General features: G+C 34.5%; 1 non-coding gene and 1 pseudogene across 1 annotated transcript; one reads left to right on the forward strand and one right to left on the reverse strand.

The window, feature by feature from the left end:
• Window positions 1-5,999: 5,999 nt before the first annotated feature.
• LOC104452207 lies at window positions 6,000-21,389 on the reverse strand (annotated as a pseudogene).
• On the forward strand, window positions 15,617-15,722 carry LOC120289087. Its single transcript, XR_005547046.1, has one exon. It is a non-coding gene; the product is annotated as a small nucleolar RNA R71 (small nucleolar RNA).
• Window positions 21,390-21,954: the final 565 nt, after the last annotated feature.

Consider the following 21,954-nt stretch of genomic DNA (forward strand, 5'->3'; position numbering starts at 1 on the left):
TATGATCGACCATCTTCGCGCGTTGTAGTAGAGAAGTCCCCAGACATTGCCCAGTCAATATTGGAATAGTTTACGAAATTGTTGTATGGAGATTTCATGTAGCCATAGTCTAGCTCATCGCCATAGCTGTCATATGAGAAATCTGTCAGAAGTCGAAGCAAGGGACGAAGCAAGATTCGGAAGAGGAGGAAGAAGACAAAGGAACAGATTTGGGGAGAATTTCTTTTCTGTGTATTTTTCTATATCTCGACAATGTACATCAATGAACAATTATAATACAAGGTGTATACTAAAAAAGGCAATGTAATATCATACATATCAATCTAAATCAATCTAGCTTTTAGATTGATTCTATAAAATCAAGATCGGATCAATTAGTATCCGAAGATCTTCTGCATATCTTCCAACAAAATCAAAGGAATAGACATCTCATGTAATTTAATATTACGTTTGTAGAACAATATATCAATATCAGTGGAGCATGCATGAATCTTTTTTTCAACCTATAAATCAAAACTAGGAATTATGCATCAAGTCTCCACCACTAGTGGAGCCTTCTTTTATTAGATAAGCATCATTACCATTATCCTAATATCCACAAAACTCTAATTATACTCCGACTTTTTTATTTGGAAAATGATGCTAATAGTCCTTAAATTTTAATCTAATGTGCAATATAATCTTTGGTTTATAATTCATTTAACATGATTCTCGAACTATTCCTAAATGTTCAATCTAGTATTAGTTTTTTAATTTGTTCAATCTAATTCCTCAACTTGTCAAAAAAAAAAATATTTATTTTTACCCTTGTTTGTTGAGGGTATGAACTTATGCTTGATATAAGGTATGATATATATAATTTTCTAGAAATTTATATGGATATTTATGATGTATATACTTACTATTTCATTTCATTAATATTGTTTGGTCAAAACAATTTTGCACACTTTAATGATTGAGATTGGACGTCCATTAGTGTCCTCATATGAAAATAGAAATGACAAAACCTTTTGGAACTTCTTGCTGAAGTTCTAAGGCTTGTTCCCAAAGGGATTGCACTTTTCAACTGGACCACCGTGCGAATGGCGATTTCAGTTATGCCGTTCTTTCCCCCACATGTTTCCTTAGTCACTCCTTTTCTCTTACTATATTGTCTGTAAAATTTCGAATGCATATATCTATAAGAAATTAGAAATTTTTTTGGGTAGATTGAGATTTCACGGTTGAGCCACATCATCATAAAGCTCCATTGCTTCCCACTTACCTTAACATTAATTACACATATTTCTTTACATTAATTAGAAAAAAAACTTAATTATTTTCTTGATCTTATACAATGTGTCCAAAGCAATATATCGAGATCAATTTGCTCTACTTATTAATATGGATGCAATTTGAATATTTTCTGCAGTACGAAAATTTTTTTAAGGTCATTGGATTTTTTCATGGTATCAACTCTTGATATTTTGATACCTACAGTTGGTGCTTCTTCTCTTGGATTTTGGAGTTAGGGAAGCAAAAATTTTAGGAAACATATAAAGTGTATTTACTCGTGTAATATTTTCGTAAGAAGGGTAATTTGCGATGGAGCCATATCTACCCTTTAATTTCCCCTTGAAATCAAGTAACTTGACTGTTCGTTTGTTGAAGGAAGTCATCTGTGCACATCTAAGGTTGCAGCAATATCAATCCCAACCTTCTGCTCTGGAAGAATTTAACGTCGAAGCCAAATCCTATTGTATAAGTTTGGTAAAAACCACTTTACTTACTCAAGAGTATATTAAGATAGAATCAAGGAACGATTTTGTTCTCCGTGAGTAATGTCTTAGCTAAATTTAAACTATGAATATGTATATATGCTACCAATTTGTACCTTTTATTTTGTTGGACTAATTGCAAGATAACTACATTGTTGAAGATAAACTTGGAAAGTTGGGCTGTGGGCACTACTTTCACTGTGGCTGTATTAAGAAATGGCTCATGAGAAGGAACTTTTGTCCACTTTGCAAAAGGAATGCCACGAAATTATGAATAAGGCATATTTTGTCTTGGAAGTAGTTCTTGTCATGGTTTTTGAGGAGATTGATTGAGTTTCTTCTAATTTTAATTGATTTAACATGTTGAATATCTAATTTCTTTCTATCTAACTTTAAGAACTATATAGAAAGCAATATGGTAGTGTCACAGGCCGGCAGTTTCTTAACTACAAGATAGCTCGTGTGGCGCCTAGTGGGCTGATAAGACCAGGCTAGCCTTTCTTCTCTAGTTGTTCCCAAGAATAGTGTGGTGAATAGCATCCTCGTATTGGATTATACCATGCCTAGCTTAGGTTGATCATTTCAATTCATCGAGCCAGATAGCAAAACACTTTAGGCATAACAACTAATCTCGCCTTGCCATGGCCTCATCAAGAGAGTGGTATAAACTCTGACCAATTTGTGCACCAGAGGCCAACTCCACTTTTAGAGCTCCATAAAGATATAATCATTCTATCCTAAAATTCATAGCATGAACAATCCTAATGTCACTCCCACGAACCAGTTATATTCGTCCCTCTGCATCACTCACTCTTCAACCAATGGCCCCAATCTACTCACAAGGGTACGTGGGTACAAGATAATCATGAGCCGTGACAATAGCATGCACCAAAAACAATGACATAATATTAATGCCGATAATAACTAACTATGACAACAAATAAATTGGTATTGAAGAAAACCATGAAACCTAAGTAGTGAGATACTCCCATGTCTATTTTGACAATGAGTAGATATAAACTTTGTTGATAATTAATGACAATATGATGTTAACTAGAATAAAAGCCAACCAATTTCCGAGTTACAAACACCATCCGTTGAGACATTTTAGATAGTGAACACGACTAAAACCTTTAGATGTGGTGGGAGATTAAATTTATATATGCAGAATGAAAATTAGACCATATAGTAGATCTTGGTAATGAAATGGGAATATATGGTTATTAGATTGGGCAAAGACGATATCAATTGCATCAGCAATAGACAATCTTACTCTCTCTTAAACACACAAACAGACAGAACTTGTTATTCTTCGAGTAATTTTTTTCTTTGCGGAAATTTTTATATATACATTTGTAACATCGAATTATTTTCTTCATCGTTACAAGGGCCATCTATTTTAAGCAGTGACTTTTTGGGACCTAGACCCTTGGAGTGCCAGAAGTTGGCATAAAAGGATACTTAAGTGCCAAAAGTTATGAAAGTGACACTTAAATGCCAAAATCAGAGTAAAATGGACCACTTAAGTGCCAATCCGGTAAAAACGTTGATGTGTCAATTTTCCAGCGAAGCAAAAGCAAAAAAAATGGTGTCGTTTTGGTGCTAATATGGTAAAAAATTAATATAAAAATTAATTAAATTTATTTAAAAAAATTTATTTAAAAATTAAAATTAAAAATTAAAAATTAAAAGAAATTAAAAAAGGAGCCCTAGTTGCCTCCCCCTTTTTTTTAATTTTTTTAATATTTGTATTTGTATTTTTAAATGTTTTAAATAAATATAGTTTTAAATTTAATTTTAATTAATTTTTAATTAATTTTTTACCACGTCAGCACCAAAACGATGTCGTTTTTGCATTGTCTGGCCACGTCAGCGTGCAAAACGACGCCATTTTGTACTTACTTCGCCAGAAATTGCGCACATAAGCATTTTGACCGGATTTTGGCTAGATTGGCACTTAAGTGATCCATTTCTCTCCGATTTAGACACTTAAGTGTCACTTTCGTAACTTTTTGCATTTAAGTGTCCCATTTGTGCCAATTTTTGGCACTTGAAGCGTACTTTTGCCAACTTTTTAGAGATCCTAAGTAACGCAAAAAGTAATAGGTAAACATGGATTCGTCGATCCACAAACACGCACCAAGACAACACACGCTCATATGCACAATAATAGAGAGAGATCAATTTTTTTTTTCATTATGTGAAATATGAGAAAAAGCTACCAATACACGGAATAGATCAAATAAGTACCTTCTTAACTCTAAATGACATTGGAAACCCAAAAGTTATATTAAGTAATAAAGCATTCAGAAAATAAATAAAAGCCTAATATAACGCGAAAAAGGATGGAATTCAAGGTCCAAAATATATTGTTTTTGACTTATAAGAGTTGCTTCATTATGTAAGAACATCGAAATAAAAGAAGAATGGCAGAAAAATTTTCATCCCTAAATATTTTTAAGATAAATTTAGGGTAATTTGTGTTACCACTCGTTATACTCTTGTTTTTGCCAACACCATTGCAGGATGCCTATCTCGATCAAGATTGGCAAGGAAAATTGGATTGCGGCCAATGGCTACCAACCATCACTTTTGCTACCGCCTCATTGCAAAATAGCTAAAGATGAAGAATGAATGAGAGAGATCTCCAACTTCAAAGGATTTCACATATGATAAATTTCAAATTTGTAAAGAGATCGATCTACCTCTTTTTTGCCTAGACAATCTAATTTGTAATTGATGACGTTCTTGTTTTCCCTTTCATCTTATTCGTTGAGAATCAAATACTTTTCAATTTTATATTCTTTGACATCCACACATGATCATCTCTCTTAGTACAAGTGGTAACACATTTTCCGTGGCGAACTTCCATTTGGAACCATTGTGGGCCTTTCAAGTTTGATCATTAAACATCATTAATGAGAAAAGCAGGACACTTCCATATGGCTTTGATGCAGCCCACATTGAAGACCAGCTCTCTCAACCAAGAAGATCAGCCCACATTCAAAGCTCGATGAAACCTCTTATCAATAAAGTTGTCGATTGTCGATGAAGTTCGGTGAAGTTGTCGATTCAACCAAGAAGCCGTATCGATATCTTGAGTCCATCCCGGAAGTTTGAAAGAAGACACCTTGGGAACCATGAAGACATTATGATTTTACTAGTTTCTAGTTTCTATGCCCTTTACTATTTTTCTAGTTTCAATGTTCTTTAATGCTTTCAAGTTTCTATGCTCTTTCCTAGTTTCAATGCTCCGTCTTTATTTCTTTGACAATATAAGCCATCAAATTCCTTGTAGAAGACAAACGACTTTTGATGAATGAAAATTTTGCTTTCAAGCAAAGTATCGTAAACCTTGCAGAGTTCATACCCTTGAAAACCTAAAAGAGTTTTCACTCCATCCTGAAAGAGTCGGAGCTTTTCTAAATCTGCATCCTTAAAGAGTTGCAGTTATCGATCTAGAAGAATCGGTGCCCTCTCAACTTCCTTGGAGGCCTAGAAGAGCAACCAACCAAGTTTTTATCTGTTCCTGTTCTATTCGTTATTTTCACCCACTTCCAACCCAAATTCAATCATCCTACAGTGCTTATTTCAGAAAATCCAAAACAGAGAAATTGTAGATCCAGAAGTGTTTGTTCATTTGGTTTTGGAATTAGGTCGAACCAATCTGTATCGACAAAAATACAATTGTTCTCCTGAGCTTGCGCAGTACTGAAATTTCTATTCGTCCTGTTTCCCGTGTGCAAGTCACTTCTCAGTCCTACTATTTGAGAAAGCCTACCCTTGGCTTGCATCAGGCTTTCAAGTCATGAGCTAAAACAGTACAATAGTTGCTGATGATGCTGAGTATGAGAGACTCACGAGAAAATTACAAAACTATTCTACTTTGCATCCTCTGATTTTAAGACACGTGCTTCGCATCACAAATAATCAAAATCCTACACATCCTAAAGAGCAGCTGCAGCTGCAGATGTTTAAGCTTAATGATCCATCTCCGGAAAAAGTATTGCAATTTTGTCTACTCGTTTACCATTTGAAGCAACGATGGGTATGGAGAAATTCTTAAAACCAGAGTCCTGAATTGGAGATACGACATCTACGAAGCAAATACTTATAATAACTATTATAACAATGATAAGAAGAAGAAGAAGACGAAGATTTGAAACTACAACACAGAACTAAGACAATCCAGCTGACCTGAAAGATAAATGCCACACGAGAAATCTCAGCATGAAACTAGTATCAACGCATGCTATCCTCACGAAATAAATCAATCATATCGTACATACGCTGGTCTGCCTTCTGCTGGGTCTGCAGAAAGACAACACACTCACAAACCACAATCAGCGGTTACAGTTGCAATGGAATCTATATGGACAGTTACTATCCACAATTCCAAACAGTTAACTTCTATTAGATACAAAGAACACATTTCCTCATTCAGAACTAAGATATTGTACATTGCATTCAGACATTATGTGAATCTGATTATATAAGTATTTATAGGAGGGGCAAGCTGGTCTCACTTCGAAGGTTGCCATTTTGTAATGCCTTTGTTTCTCTTTTGGCAAGTAAAGGAAAAGAACTCTTGAATATCATTACGGGCAAGTTTTGATTATCGTGCACTCGTACATCCAGGAAAAGAATCAACTCCAAACTAAAGTGGGTTCTGGTGGAAAATTATTACCTTCTTTGCTAAAAACAAGTCAGCATCAATTGTGCCCTCAACGTATATTGATCTACCACAAATATTGTGCTGAAATCGAAAGAGACTCTGTAAAAGGGAGATAAATATTTTGTAATGCTTATCTCTAGAAAATCGTATGAAATGAGGCGGATATAGAAAAAAAAAAAAAAAAAAAGAAAACATAATTACGTTTCATCAGGCGAATACAAATGGAAAGTATGACTAGACAAATACTCTTCTGGAACTCCCACCACCTCCATTTGTTGCTTAGGATCACGATTCATTTGGATCTAATGGTATTCCAAAGCAAAAGCACAAATAATGCGAGATATGTTTAATTGTGGAAATACAAATAATAATCTTAATGATAGAACCAGCAATTACAAAGATTATTGTTATCGTTTATTGTCTATTGTGCCATTCACTCATGCATAATTTGGAAGATATTCAAGATGTGAGTATAAAACGAAGGTTTTCCCCCATAGACAAGTAGGCCAATGGTATAAGAATTGAAGCCAAAGACCTTTTAGCTCTTGCCAGAAGTACAAAAAAAGCAAAACTTCATCAATCAAGTTTTAAGGAACAAACTAAAAAACAAAAATCATGTGTTTGGCCAAGAACTAATCTACAACCTGCTTACTGACAATTCAATTTATATAAACACAGATAAATGATCTAGACTCACAACAAATATGTATATGTTCCTCAATGTGCCTTTTTCAAGATAAATAAAAGAAGAATTAACAAGAATTTCCCAATAAATTGACTCAAAGGCCCAAACATAATTTCACCACCCACCTAATCCATGTCAAAAGACACTTCCGACTTCTTGAAGCAAGAAATTACTGCCTTTGTTGTTCCGGATGTGTCCAATTTGCTTGATTGATGGGACTTCATCACCTATACTTTAAACAAATTCACCAGTGCCTCCTTCAGCACATCCAAATGTGAATTGAAAATAGATATAACTTATTATACTATTCTACAATATAAATTCAGCATCATTAGGTCAAGGTTAAAATAGTAAAGTGTTGCAATATTATAAATTAACCCAAATTCATTGCACATGAGTGAATGTTCACGATAAATTAATGCAAATTAATGCAAACCACCAGACCAAACCACACAAACAACGTGCACCAATTCTCAAGCTATTCTTAAGAAAGTAGCATAACACCTAGTCTTCCACTACACTCAGTACACTAGAATAGACATCGACAATGTTCAAACTGGCAAAGAAAAAGTGAGGAGAAGTAAGGAGGGGATAAAACCACACTACGGCATTTTAAGGATGGAAGATGGTCCCCAATCACTCAAAAAGATAAGAGTTTAACAAAAGGGTAACTACAAAAAAGCCAGAGGAACTCAAATTGCCACAGGTTCCAGCTCTCGTGCTTCCCGAGACACTGATATAAAATGCCTATTTCTCACCTAACAAAGAATCTTTTTTTCTCCCTCTTATTTGTGCCCTTAAACTTTGGTGAAGATAGTGGCTCAGTGTATGAGCACCTCAACTCCTATCTCATTCCCATTCTGGTTAATGGGTCACTTCACAACAACTGGCAGAGTACTCAACCATCATTTAACTTGATAACCAAGCAAATGAAACATGACAAGTTAAATGATAACAGGTAAAATACAACAAATAAAGATTAGCTTATAGGATAGAATCGGACCTTTATTAGTAAGATTAACGGCAGAAGTACACCCCAAGTGCCAAAACTTGGTACGGAGGGACATTTAAGTGCCAAAAGTTTGGAAAGTGACACTTAAGTGCCAAAATCGGAGCAAAATGGATCACTTCAGTGCCACTTTGTTCATAAAATTCTAAACGCAAGTGCACGTATCGAATAAGTAATATAATGATGAGATAAAGTATCGTCCCACGGAGATCGATGATTAATAAACCAATTAAATACTAAAATAGACTAATTCTAAAATTTATCTAACAAATCAAAATATAATTAAGAATGAATTAAAAACGAAATTTGTAGACTAAATTCAGTAAATCGATCAGATAAATATGTTAGAGCATCCGATTTCACCATAACCACTTGATATGAATTTCAAATTGTTGTGAATACAAGAACGATATCAAACATGTGATAGCGGAATTTCCTAATCTATTTACTATCCTATCTCTAGGTATAGCAAACCTACTCAGCTTATTAATCCACTATATCTCTACGTGAATGAAAATAAACATGAGTGCATTAAAAACTATTAATATTCCCGGTTTATAATGAGTCTTTTGGATCACCTTATCACCAAAAGCTACACAAATAACGCGGTATATTTCTATCCACGTTTAATTCATGGTTATATATTATAATGAGCAATTGCATATTATCATCTCTCAGTCTCAAACATGCACATCAGATCATTCAAGTGGTTGCCAGTCACTCAAAAGCATTAAACGCAATAATATATAACTCACATGAATGAAATCAATTGTAAAACATAAAAATCATGAAATTCATATCATCATGGTTAGGCTACATCTTAGCCCTAACAAAAGAAAATTAGAACATAGTAGAATAAGAAATAAAAATAAAAATATAGATCAAACCCAGCATCTTGAATCAAATGACAAGAATTCTATCACCACTTTTGTCTTCTCTTCATAATACTTGAAAAACTCTCAGAAGAATGAAAAACAATCTAACCCCTCCTCTCTCTCCAAAAAACCCTAGCTGCTCTCTCTGTCTCTATTTATAGGATATATCCAAGATATCTATCTCCCAACGCTTGAGATAACATTAGGGAACAAAATCAAGAATTTCCTGATTTGATATCTATCTTCCACTGCTGCTTTTATTTGAATTCCTGATAATTGCCATTCTTTTCCTTATCTTCTCCATATCTCATTATTATGCATAAATAAGGAAAATTTAAATAATCAGAAGGAAATCCAAATATTTTTCTCATAGATAATGCATTAATTGTTGCCTAAAATAGGTAAAATAACTCTATTTTTTTTATAGAGTTATCAAACCCCCAAACTTAACATTTTGCTAGTCCTCAAGCAAAAGTCAAACATAACGCATACTCAACCTAACAACCTTCTCCATGACATCTTTCCATAATTGCTCAGATTCACAATTCAAAGAAAAACACAAATTTCATCCAAATATTGAAATCGATCTATAAGTTAAGACCAATTCTAACTATATGATCCAAGTGTGTGTGTGAGAGTACTCATCTTTTTCGAATTATATGCAATCCAGAATAATTCACATTAACATGTAACCTCTAAAAAATTCTCAATAATTATGACCAAATCTCATAGGTTTGCTTTTCATTCCTCTCTCCACTAATGTAAGCTAATTATCCAATCAAAAATCAATATGACTTTTCTCGGGTTGTAATGTAAGGCTGGGCTAAAGGTGAGATAATGGGAATTTTAAGCTCAAATCACCCATCAACATGTTGATTTCTAGGATCTAATTAGAGCTAATGTCACTGTCCAATTTCACTCCTTCAAAATAATTTTTCTGCCACCATATACACCATTCTTTTTTTTCTTTTTTTTGAATTGCTTTATGGTGGAGTTTCTCCCAGAGTCTCTCCTAATATAACATGAAAATTTCTAACCCATCGAGTATCCAAAAGACTCACTCAATTGAAAGTTAGATAGGGAACCATAAAAGCAATTTTTTTTTTTTGACAATACACCCCAAACAATCATTGCAATCACTTTTTTTTTTCTTCTTTTTATTCCATCATTCCTCCCAAATTTCTATCAATCTCAAATAAATTTTTTTTTTATCCCAAAAGAAAATCAACTTGTTCCTAGGGCATGGGATAAGGATATAATTTAATCATGGCTAGGTTATACATATATGGGTGCCAATGAAAAATTGGGTAATAATTAAGGCTCAACGAGGTGATTAGGGATAAATAAATAGGGTTGGCTTGAAAGGCTCAATCGATCCAAAAACTGCCTATATTATTTTCTCAATTAGATTTAGCTTAGGATTTCGCCTCAAGAGAAAATCAAACAAATTCTAAGATTTGGGTGAAATCTAAAAAAATCACATATTTCACATGAATGTTCTCTAGATTTACACATAATTCAAAAAGTAAGAACTTTTAGTGCTCAATAAGTGGATCAACATAATCAGAATTAAGATTAACTCACACCTCAACTGCAAGTTTAAATAAATTTAAATTTTCCTAAGAATCGCAAAAATTCACAACCATGAAAGCAATAATGATAAAAAAAATTATCTAAAAATTTGTCTTCCCCCCAAACTTGAATGAAGCAGTGTCCTCAATGCGAAAAATAGAATAGGAAGAAGAAAACTTCCCTGGTTGTAGGATAAGTCCATAGATGATCTTGATGATTAAACTCTTGAAAGGTGCTTCCTAAAAATTAACCTGGATAAAACAGAGAAAAGTTAATCTTTTTTTTTTTTTTTTGCAAAACATAAACTTAAAAAAATAAAAATAAAAACATAATTAAAATGCTTGGGTTGCCTCCTAAGAAGCGCTTGCTTTATAGTTTTCAGCCAAACTATTTCAGATGTCGTATTCGAAGGATGAAGTTCAATGGTGGTCTTCTGCTTATTGTAACCACCTTCAAAGTAGGGCTTCAAACGCTGACCGTTCACTTTGAATGTGCCCTCAGTGTCATGCGCAACTTCAACTGTTCCATATGGAAATACCTGTGTAATTGTAAAAGGACCAGACCATCTAGACCACAATTTTCCTGGAAAAAGTTTAAGACGATAGTTATAGAGTAAGACTTTTTGACCAATTTTAAACTCTCTTCTGAATATGTGCTTGTCATGCCATCTTTTTGTACGCTCCTTGTACAACTTAGAATTTTCATAGGCCTCATTGTGAAATTCCTCCAATTCATTCAGTTGCAATAATCTTTCTTCACTGCAGATCGCATATCAAAATTCATAAATTTTAATGCTCAATATGCTTTATGCTCTAATTCCACGGTAAGTGACAAGCCTTTCCAAACACTAGCCTAAAAGGAGACATCCCAATTGGAGTTTTGAATGCTGTCCTATAGGCCCAAAGTGCATCATCAAGTTTTATTGACCAATCTTTCCTAGAGGCATTCACTGTTTTTTTTCTAAAATTCTCTTGATTTCCCTATTTGAAATCTCTACTTGACCACTAGTCTGAGGATGATAAGGGGTTGCAACCTTATGTGTGACTCCATACTTACTCAAAAGTGCTTCAAATTGCTTGTTGTAAAAATGTGTCCCTCTATCACTTATGATTGCCTTAGGAGTACCGAATCGGGTAAAAATATTTTTCTTCAAAAATTTCACCACAACTTTAGCATTATTTGTTGGTAATGCTACAGCTTCTACCCACTTAGACACATACTCCACAGCCACTAAAATATATAAATTTCCATAAGAAGGTGTAAAGGGTCCCATGAAATCAATACCCCAAATATCAAATAATTCACACACAATAATGTTGTTTAAATGCATCTCATTTTTTCTTGAAATATTTCCAGTTCTCTGACACCTATCACATTAAGCTACATAGGCGTATGCATATTTAAAAAGTGTAGGCCAATAAAATTCAGATTGTAAAATCTTAGCTGCAGTTTTTGTGGTACCAAAATATTTTTGTCTCTCCATCATGACAATGATGTAGAATGTTTGCCTTCTCTTCATTTGGAACACATCTCCTTATGACCTGATCTGCACATACTTTAAACAAGAAATGTTCTTCCCAAAAATAATTTTTAACATCATAAAAGAATTTTTTCTTCTATTGATATGATAATTCAAGAGGAAGAACATTACTAACCAAATAATTTACAAAGTCAGCATACCAAGGAATTGACTTGATGGAAAAAAATTTCTCATCGGGGAACTCTTTCAAAATTGGTCTTACCTCTTCCTTTAAATTTGGAATTCTTGATAAGTGATCTGCAATTAGATTTTCAGTCCCCTTCTTATCTTTGATTTCCAAATCAAATTCTTGTAGCAATAGAATCCACCTGATCAACCTGGGTTTTGGTTCTTTTTTTCAAGCAAATACTTAAGAGCGAGTGGTCAGAATAAACTATAACTTTTGAGCCAATTAAATAAGAACGAAATTTATCAAAAGCAAATACTACTGCTAGAAGTTCCTTTTCTGTTGTTGAATACTTCAATTTTGCACCTGACAAGGTTCGACTGGCATAGTATATGGTTTGAAAATTTTTATTCTTCCTTTGTCCCAAAACAGCTCCTACTGCAGAATCGCTAGCATCACACATCGGCTCAAAAGGTAAATCCCAATTTGGTGCTGCCATGATTGGTGCTGAAATTAACTTCTCCTTTAAAGTGTTAAAAGCCTGCATGCATTCAATGGAAAAATTAAAAGAAGCATCTTTTTCCAAAAGATTATAAAGAGGTTTAGCAATTTTTGAAAAATCTTTTATAAATCGCCTGTAAAATCCTGCATGCCCCAAAAATCCTCTGACAAGTTTCACAGATGTTGGCGGAGGTAATTTTGCAATGACCTCCACTTTGGCTCGATCGACTTCTATTCCGTTTTGAGAAATTTTATGCCCGAGCACTATTCCTTCCTGCACCATAAAGTGACACTTCTCCCAATTCAAAACAAGGTTAGTCTCCTCACATCTTTGTAAGACCAAGGCCAAATTATTTAAACAAGAATAAAATGATAGGCCAAAAACAGAAAAATCATCCATGAAAATCTCAATATATTTTTCAACCATATCAGAGAAAATAGCCATCATGCATCTTTGAAAAGTAGCTGGTGCATTACAAAGACCAAAGGGCATTCTTCTAAAAGCAAAAGTACCATAGGGACAAGTAAAAGTAGTTTTCTCTTGATCTTCTGGTGCAATAGGAATCTGATTATACCCTGAATATCCATCTAGAAAGCAATAAAATTCATGCCCAGCAATTCTTTCTAACATCTGATCAATAAATGGCAAAGGAAAGTGATCTTTTCTAGTGGCATCATTCAATTTTCTGTAATCCATACACACACGCCACCCAAAAGAATCTGTTCTAGTTGGAATCAATTCATTGTTGTCGTTTTCGAGCAGTCATACCGTCTTTCTTTGGCACAACTTGTACAGGACTTACCCAACAACTATCAGAGATAGGATAGATGATACCTGCATCAAGTAGCTTAATTACCTCAGCTTTCACTACTTCTTGCATCTTCGGGTTCAAACGCCTCTGAGGTTGGATAGTTGGTTTATATTGCTCTTCCATCAAAATTTTGTGCATGCAAATTGAATGACTAATTCCCTTGATATCAGCTATATTCCATCCAATTGCACATTTATGCTCTCTTAATACTCTGAGCAATTTCTCCTCCATCAAATCTGTCAAAGAAGAAGATATAATTACCGGTAAAGAAGAAACTCCATCTAAATAAGCATATTTCAAATGAGAAGGTAAGGGTTTGAGTTCAAGAATTGGAGGCTCTTCAATTGATGGTTTAGGCTTTGTAATGTGTTGTCCCAACTCTTCAAATTTAATTGCCTTTTGCCTTGAATATGGTGGAATTGCCTCCATGAAATTTGAGTACTCCTTTATCTCCTCATTCTGAATATCTTTGTCTTTTAGTTGAATTAGACATGCTTCAAGTGGATCTTCAAAAATATTTTCCTGAAAAACCTTATTCACCAACTTGTCAACTGTCTCAACTCTAAAACAAGAATTATCATCAGATGGATATTTCATTGCTTTAAAAACATTAAATGAAACAAGATCATCTTGAACTCTAAGGATCAACTTCCCCGTTGTACATCAATAAGAGCTCTTCCTGTTGCTAGAAAAGGTCGACCTAAGATAAGTGGTACCTCAAAATCTTCCTCCATGTCAAGAACTATGAAATCTGCAGGAAAGATAAATTTGTCAACTTTTACCAAAACATCTTCCACAATACCTCTTGGATATTTAATTGATCGATCAGCCAGTTGAAGTGACACTGTGGTTGCTTTTACCTCGCCCAATCCTAATTTCTTGAAAACAGAATAAGGCATCAGATTAATACTTGCACCTAAATCACATAATGCTTTTTCAAAGTAAGAATCCCCAATAGTGCAAGGAATAGTAAAACTCCTTGGATCTTTTAATTTCGGAGGCAATTTGTTTTGTAGGATGGCTGAACACTCCTCATTTAACTTCACAGTTTCATAATCCTCCAGTTTCCTTTTGTTTGCCAAAATCTCCTTAAAAAATTTTGCATAACTAGGCATTTGCGCTAAAGCATCTACAAAAGGAATGTTAATGTGCAATTTTTTAAATACATCAAGAAATTTAGAAAATTGCTTATCTATTTTGTGCTGCTGGAGTCACTGAGGGAATGGAATTGGCAGCACATATGGCTTGAGATTATCTGGAAAAAGTTTACTCTTGCTTGTCTCCTTCGATTGTTTATTGATCATCTCTTCTTTGTCTCTGACAATCTCTTCTTCTCCTACTTGTTTACCGCTTCTCAGGGTAATAGCTTTTATGTTTTCAATTGGATTTTTCTCTGTGTTGCTCGGCAAAGAACCCTATTGCCTTCCTGACATCATGCTTGCTAACTGACCCACTTGCATCTCCAGATTTTTGATTGAAGCCTCTTGGTTTTGAAATCTCACATCCGTGCTTTTGATGAAGTCATGAGTTGTATTAACAAGTTTGATGACTATGTCTTCCAAATTTGACTTTGTCTCTTTTGATTGTTTGAATCTAGGTGGTCTCGTCACATTCTGATTGTTCCATGAAAAATTTGGATGATTGCGCCATCCTGGATTGTATGTGTTGGAGTAGGGATTATTCTGTGACCTGTTAAAATTCCCAACAAAGTTAGAATTTTCACTAGGTTGTTTGAAAGTATTACCTACCTGACACTCTGTGCTAACATGTCCTCCACCACAAAAATCACATGTCAAATTGTGAATTTTCATGGTTGAAACACTCATATTATCTAGCTTTTTGTTGAGTGTTTCAAATTGTGCAGCAATTGCAACAAAAGCATCAACTTCATGAACTCCGCTAACTTTTCGCATTGGTAATCTCTCAGTAGGCCACTGATAACTATTGGACGCCATCTCTTCTAATAAATTGTAGGCTTCTTCTGGTGTTTTATTATTTAAGTCCCCCCTGCAGCTGCATCAATCATAGAACGAAGATTTGCACTAGAGCCATTATAAAAAGTTTGTACCTGCATCCATACGGGTAGTCCGTGATGTGGGCATCTCCTAAGAAATTCTTTGAATCTTTCCCATGCTTCATATAATGATTCATTATCCATCTGCATAAAATAAGTAATATCGTTACGCATCTCCGCAGACTTTGTAGGTGGAAAGAACTTACCAAGAAATTTCTGAGCCATATCATTCCATGTAGTAATTGATCCTGCAGGAAGAGAAGAAAGCCAACTTTTAGCTTTATCTCTAAGAGAGAATGGAAATAATCTCAATTTAATAGCATCATCTGTAACTCCATTATATTTAATGGTGTCACAGATTTCAAGAAAAGCATCGGTATGAGCGTTTGGATCATCACTTGGTAGCCCACTGAATTGCATTGATTGTTGAAGCATCTGAATAAGTGACGGCTTAATCTCAAAGTTGTTAGCTTGAATTGCAGGTCTTCTGATACTTGATGTGGTGCCTTGAACTGTTGGCGCAGCATAATCTCTTAAGAGTCTACGTGGATTTTCATTATCACCGTCTGCCATCTTAGCGTCATTTTTTTGTTCTCTTAGTCGCCTTTTGAATGTACGCTCGATTTCTGGATCAAGTTCAACAAGTTTCCCTTGTTGGCTACGTGTCATAAACTGATGCTGTGCAAAAATGGGATATGCATTTGAAATGGATGTCCGAGCTATGATATATATCATCAGCGATACGGAAATAGATCGAATAATCTCTTTCTTTATCCAAGAAAAGGTGTTTTTAGTTTGCATGGTCCAATCATTGATCCCGAAAATTTCTACAATAAAATTAGGTAGGTCGCTTGTATAGTTCCCTATCCACAATTCTGCTATTTACTTTATTGAAATCATTTTACTGGAATATAAGGAGTAGGAGAAATCCCTGTAGGGTAGAAAGAGTAAGTACGTCTTAACACCCTGAAAAATAAAACAAAACGAAAGCTAGATTAAATTTAGAATTAACTGGTATCAATATTAATTCGTATTAAACAAACGATCCCCGGCAACGGCGCCAAAAACTTGTTCGTAAAATTCTAAACGCAAGTGCACGTATCGAACAAGTAATATAATGATGAGATAAAGTATCGTCCCACGGAGATCGATGATTAATAAACCAATTAAATACTAAAATAGACTAATTCTAAAATTTATCTAACAAATCAAAATATAATTAAGAATAAATTAAAAATGAAATTTGTAGACTAAATGCAGTAAATCGATCAGATAAATATGTTAGAGCATCCGATTTCACCATAACCACTAGATATGAATTTCAAATTGTTGTGAATACAAGAACGATATCAAACATGTGATAGCGGAATTTCCTAATCTATTTACTATCCTATCTCTAGGTATAGCAAACCTACTCAGCTTATTAATCCACTATATCTCTACGTGAATTAAAATAAACATGAGTGCATTAAAAACTATTAATATTCCCAGTTTATAATGAGTCTTTTGGATCACCTTATCACCGAAAGCTACACAAATAACGCGGTATATTTCTATCCACGTTTAATTCATGGTTATTTATTATAATGAGCAATTGCATATTATCATCTCTCAGTCTCAAACATGCACATCAGATCATTCAAGTGGTGGTCAGTCACTCAAAAGCATTAAACGCAATAATATATAACTCACATGAATGAAATCAATTGTAAAACATAAAAATCATGAAATTCATATCATCATGGTTAGGCTACATCTTAGCCCTAACAAAAGAAAATTAGAACATAGTAGAATAAGAAATAAAAATAAAAATATAGATCAAACCCAGCATCTTGAATCAAAGGACAAGAATTCTATCACCACTTTTGTCTTCTCTTCATAATACTTGAAAAACTCTTAGAAGAATGAAAAACAATCTAACCCCTCCTCTCTCTCCAAAAACCCTAGCTGCTCTCTCTGTCTCTATTTATAGGATATATCCAAGATATCTATCTCCCAACGCTTGTAGATAACATTAGGGAACAAAATCAAGAATTTCCTGATTTGATATCTATCTTCCACTGCTGCTTTTATTTGAATTCCTGATAATTGCCATTCTTTTCCTTATCTTCTCCATATCTCATTATTATGCATAAATAAGGAAAATTTAAATAATCAGAAGGAAATCCAAATATTTTCTCATAGATAATACATTAATTGTTGCCTAAAATAGGTAAAATAACTCTATTTTTATAGAGTTATCACACTTCGGCGAAAATCCGGCCAAAATGCGACGTGGCGATTTTCTGGCGAATGAAGTGTAAAACGATGCCGTTTTGCACATTGACATGGCGAGACAATACAAAAACGACGTCATTTTGGTGTTGACGTGGTAAAAAAATTAATATAGAAATCAATTAAATTAAATTTAAAACTAAATCTATTAAAAAATTTAAAAATTTAAAAAAATTATTAAAAAAAGGGGCAGGCGGCTAAGGGCTGAGCCCTTGCCGCCGCCACCCCGCCCGTTCTTTGCCGCCGGAAGGGCCGACGGTGGAGGGGGGGGTCAGCTAGGGTCATGGGCCCCGGCCAAGCCCCCTTTTTTTTTTTTAAATTTTTTTTAAATTTTTTTTAAATAAGTTTAGTTTTAAATTTAATTTAATTAATTTTTATATTAATTTTTCACAACGTCGGCACAAAAAGAAGTTTTTGTATTATTTAGCTACGTCAGCGTGCAAAATGGCGTCGTTTTGCACTTCCTTCGCCAGAAAATTGCCACGTTGGCATTTTGGTCGGATTTTGGCACTTAAGTGTCACTTTCCAAACTTTTGGCACTTAAGTGTCCCTTTGTGCCAAGTTTTGATACTCTAGGTATCCGTACCTCTAAGATTAACAGTAACTAATCTGCTATGAGTCCCACATCAGCTTAGCACACAAAAATGAATCGCCTATAACCTCAATTGGGCAACGTCTTCTTTTTGCTTTGCGATTTAGGAAGTGTGTTGTTTGTGTCATTGTGTTTACATTTTATCTTTGTGTTGATACAATGCAGAAAATAAAGAGATCAACAACACCTAATTGACAAATTGTGGGACAAAACTCACAGAACTTCCATTCTACTATCTTTTTTTTTTCTTTTTTCATGCACGGTTGATCTTACGACCAATAGTTCTCTCAAAAGTATCTAATCAAACATTGGTGAGAATTCTAATTTTAACATCAGCTATATGTGCACTTAAACATCCATAAAATCATTAATCAAGACCCAGTTAAAAGGATGAACCATACAAGACAGAGAGCAAAGTGAGGAGCAGAGGGGCAAGCATATGTAGAAGAGTAAGGACTGAACACCTTCAGAGAATACCCAGAGAAAGCTTCTGGAAATTGCTCTGCCATAATTTCCATCGCTGCAACAAATGCTACAACCTACCAAAACTAGAGAATAATTAAGATAAAATATGAAAGTACAGAGACGGCTAAAACTGAACAAGGATCCACTGTTCTGTCACCCGTCTCCCCATTTGTGGGGAAATTACCGCATACAAATTCGAATCTTTGACTGTTTTGTAAAGCTGATCCCCGTCCCATCCAGTAGTTCCCATGACAAATGGAACTCCGACATTGCAATACAGCTCAGCATTACCTTCATCATAGAAAGATATATTCAGTAACAAGAATTCAATTGAACTTATCAAGCAAACAGTGACATATCGGCTTGTGCAGTATCCTGTTAAGGTTTGCATATTTTACAAATTTACCAGAGTTCCAAATAAACAGATAATCCTCCAACCCCTATTTTAGTGGAACTATAAAAGACCAGACTGATCTTTTGGCAAATGAATTTCTATCAATGCTATCTCTTAAGATGTCTTGCTTACTGTTCACTACGTTAGGCACAGTGTAGTCAACTACAATCATATTCGGATGTTCATGAAAGACCAAGGGCTGAATGCTTTCTCTACCTATCTCATTCTCTTCTTTGTGAGTCCCGAGTGTTTCACTATCTGAAGGTCCGTGCACCTAATCTCTTTTCCATGATAAAAGAAATTGAAGGTGAAACACTCGTAACTCATAAAGAAGAGAAGGAGATAGATAGGCTTTTCCTTTACTTCACCTTATTTCACCTTATTTCACTTTAACAAGAGAAATTACAAGACTCCCCTATTTGATGAGATAAAGTCCCAGGAAGTTACAAAAGACCTTGAGATATAAATAGACAAAACATAGAAATACGAACATAATTTTTAAAGGTAACGCTACAATGATGACCCTTCTTTAACGCGTATACTGAGCAGTTTTCAGTATTAAGTTTGGAATATCGAAAACGTGGTAACCGATTGACATCAACAACTCATCCATTGTCATTGGTAACTCGGTAATCTTGACATTTTAATCAAATCAAATTCTCTTCTGTATATAAATCCAAGCAAACTCTTGAACTTCTGAAAAACAACACTCTTGGGGGGTTTAGTAAAATTGTTCGCTATTTGATCTCCCGTTTTCACATGCAACACTTCAATTCCCTTCTTTCTTACTTGTTCTCGAATGAAGTCGAACATTGATATGTTTGCTTTATTCATTAAAGATTGGATTTTTCGCCATAGCAATAGAAGAAACATTATCAACAAAAATCTTCGTTGTTCCACATTAATTTCTTTGAGTAGACTTCTCAAGCATATTTGCATGACAAGCACAAGAGGATGCCACTACATATTTGGCTTCACATGTTGACAGAGTAACATTGGATTGCTTCTTTGATAACCACGTTAAAGCAGTGTCACACAAGAAAAATACAAAGCCTAAAGTGTTTTTCTAATCATCGATCTCTACTATAATCACTATTTGAATAAACTCTAAGTTGAAATGATTTCATACTGATAATAGTATAAGCCACGAGTAATAGTACCTTTGATATAGTGAAGTATCCTCTTTGCCACTTTAAGATTAGATGAATTTAGTTTCTCCATATATCCACTTGCAATTCCAATATTGTACATGATATCCAATCTCATACATGTCAAAGATCTCAAACTTCCAATCAAGCCTCTATAATACGTCGAATCAACATCACACCATCATCAAACTTTGAAAGTTTGGTTCCACACTCCATTGGTGTATTGACCACTATATAGTTCTTAATGTTGCATTTTTCAAAGATATTTTCTGCATATCCTTTTTGAGAAATAAAAATCCCATCCGCACTTTGCTTCACTTTAACGTGAGGGAAATAATTCATTAGTCCATTATCAATCATCTTGAATTCCTTTACCATTGATGCCTTAAAAGCATCAATCATCGTTGGATGATTTCTAGTAAAAACAAAGTCATCGATATACGAACAAGCGAGCAAAACATCACCTTTTTCTTTCTTCAAATAGAGTGCATGCTCGTATAGACATTGTAAGTATCCGTTCTTCTTGAAATGTGCATCAATTCTAGAATTCCACGCTCTCAGTGCTTGTTTAAGGCCATATAGAGCTTTTTCAACCTTAACACTTTGTCTTCGTGACCTTTCACAATAAATCCCTCAAGTTGTTCGATATAAATTTCTCCTTCAAGAATGCCATTTAAAAATGCTGATTTGACTTCCATTTGATAAATTTGCTAATCATTTGAGTAGCTATGGAAATGATCAGTCTAATCATTTCCATGTGGATGACAGGGAGAAAAATTTCATCATAGCAAATTTCGACCTTTTGCTTGTATCCATTCGCAACTAATGTAGCCTTGTATCTTGTCATTACTCCTTTCTCATTCTTCTTGGCCTTGCACACGCATTTGACACCAATCACTTTTTGGTCCTTCAAAATATCAACAAGCACCCGTGTTTGATTCTTCCCAATGGCTTCAATTTCTTCATTCATGGCTTTCCTCCATTTTTCTTCTTTGGCAGCATCATCATAAACAATTGGTTTACAATATGCAAGAAGACATAAGGTGAAGCTCATTGGTACCTTCATAAATGTCGGATAATCTCTTTGATGTTGGCACTAGCTGTTCATCTACACTATTTGAAGAAGACGGTGATGATGGACTTGATGAATATATTGAAGAAAAAGGTGTAGAATGATCCTTCAACTCCATTTGATTGGAACCGCCATTAGCATTTGCTTCATCTTTTAGATTGTCTTCCCTTCTGCCATCTTCATCGAACTTGACATCTCAACTTATATATACTTTCAAAGTGTTAGGATCAAATAATCAATAGGCTTTGGATGATGAGTCATACCCAAAAGATGAGTTTTTTGCTCGTCTTCCAACTTCGATCTTTTCTAGTCCGCGATGTGAATATAAGCAATGCTCCTGAAAATTCTCAAGTGTGAAACACTTGGCATTCTTCCGGTCCATGCTTCTTATGGAGTTACTCCTTCAAGTCCATATATGGGACATCTATTTTGAATATATACTGCATATGAAATCCTTGGACAA

This window comes from Eucalyptus grandis, chromosome 1, assembly GCF_016545825.1.
Source record: "Eucalyptus grandis isolate ANBG69807.140 chromosome 1, ASM1654582v1, whole genome shotgun sequence".
In the NCBI taxonomy this organism is placed as follows: domain Eukaryota; kingdom Viridiplantae; phylum Streptophyta; class Magnoliopsida; order Myrtales; family Myrtaceae; genus Eucalyptus; species Eucalyptus grandis.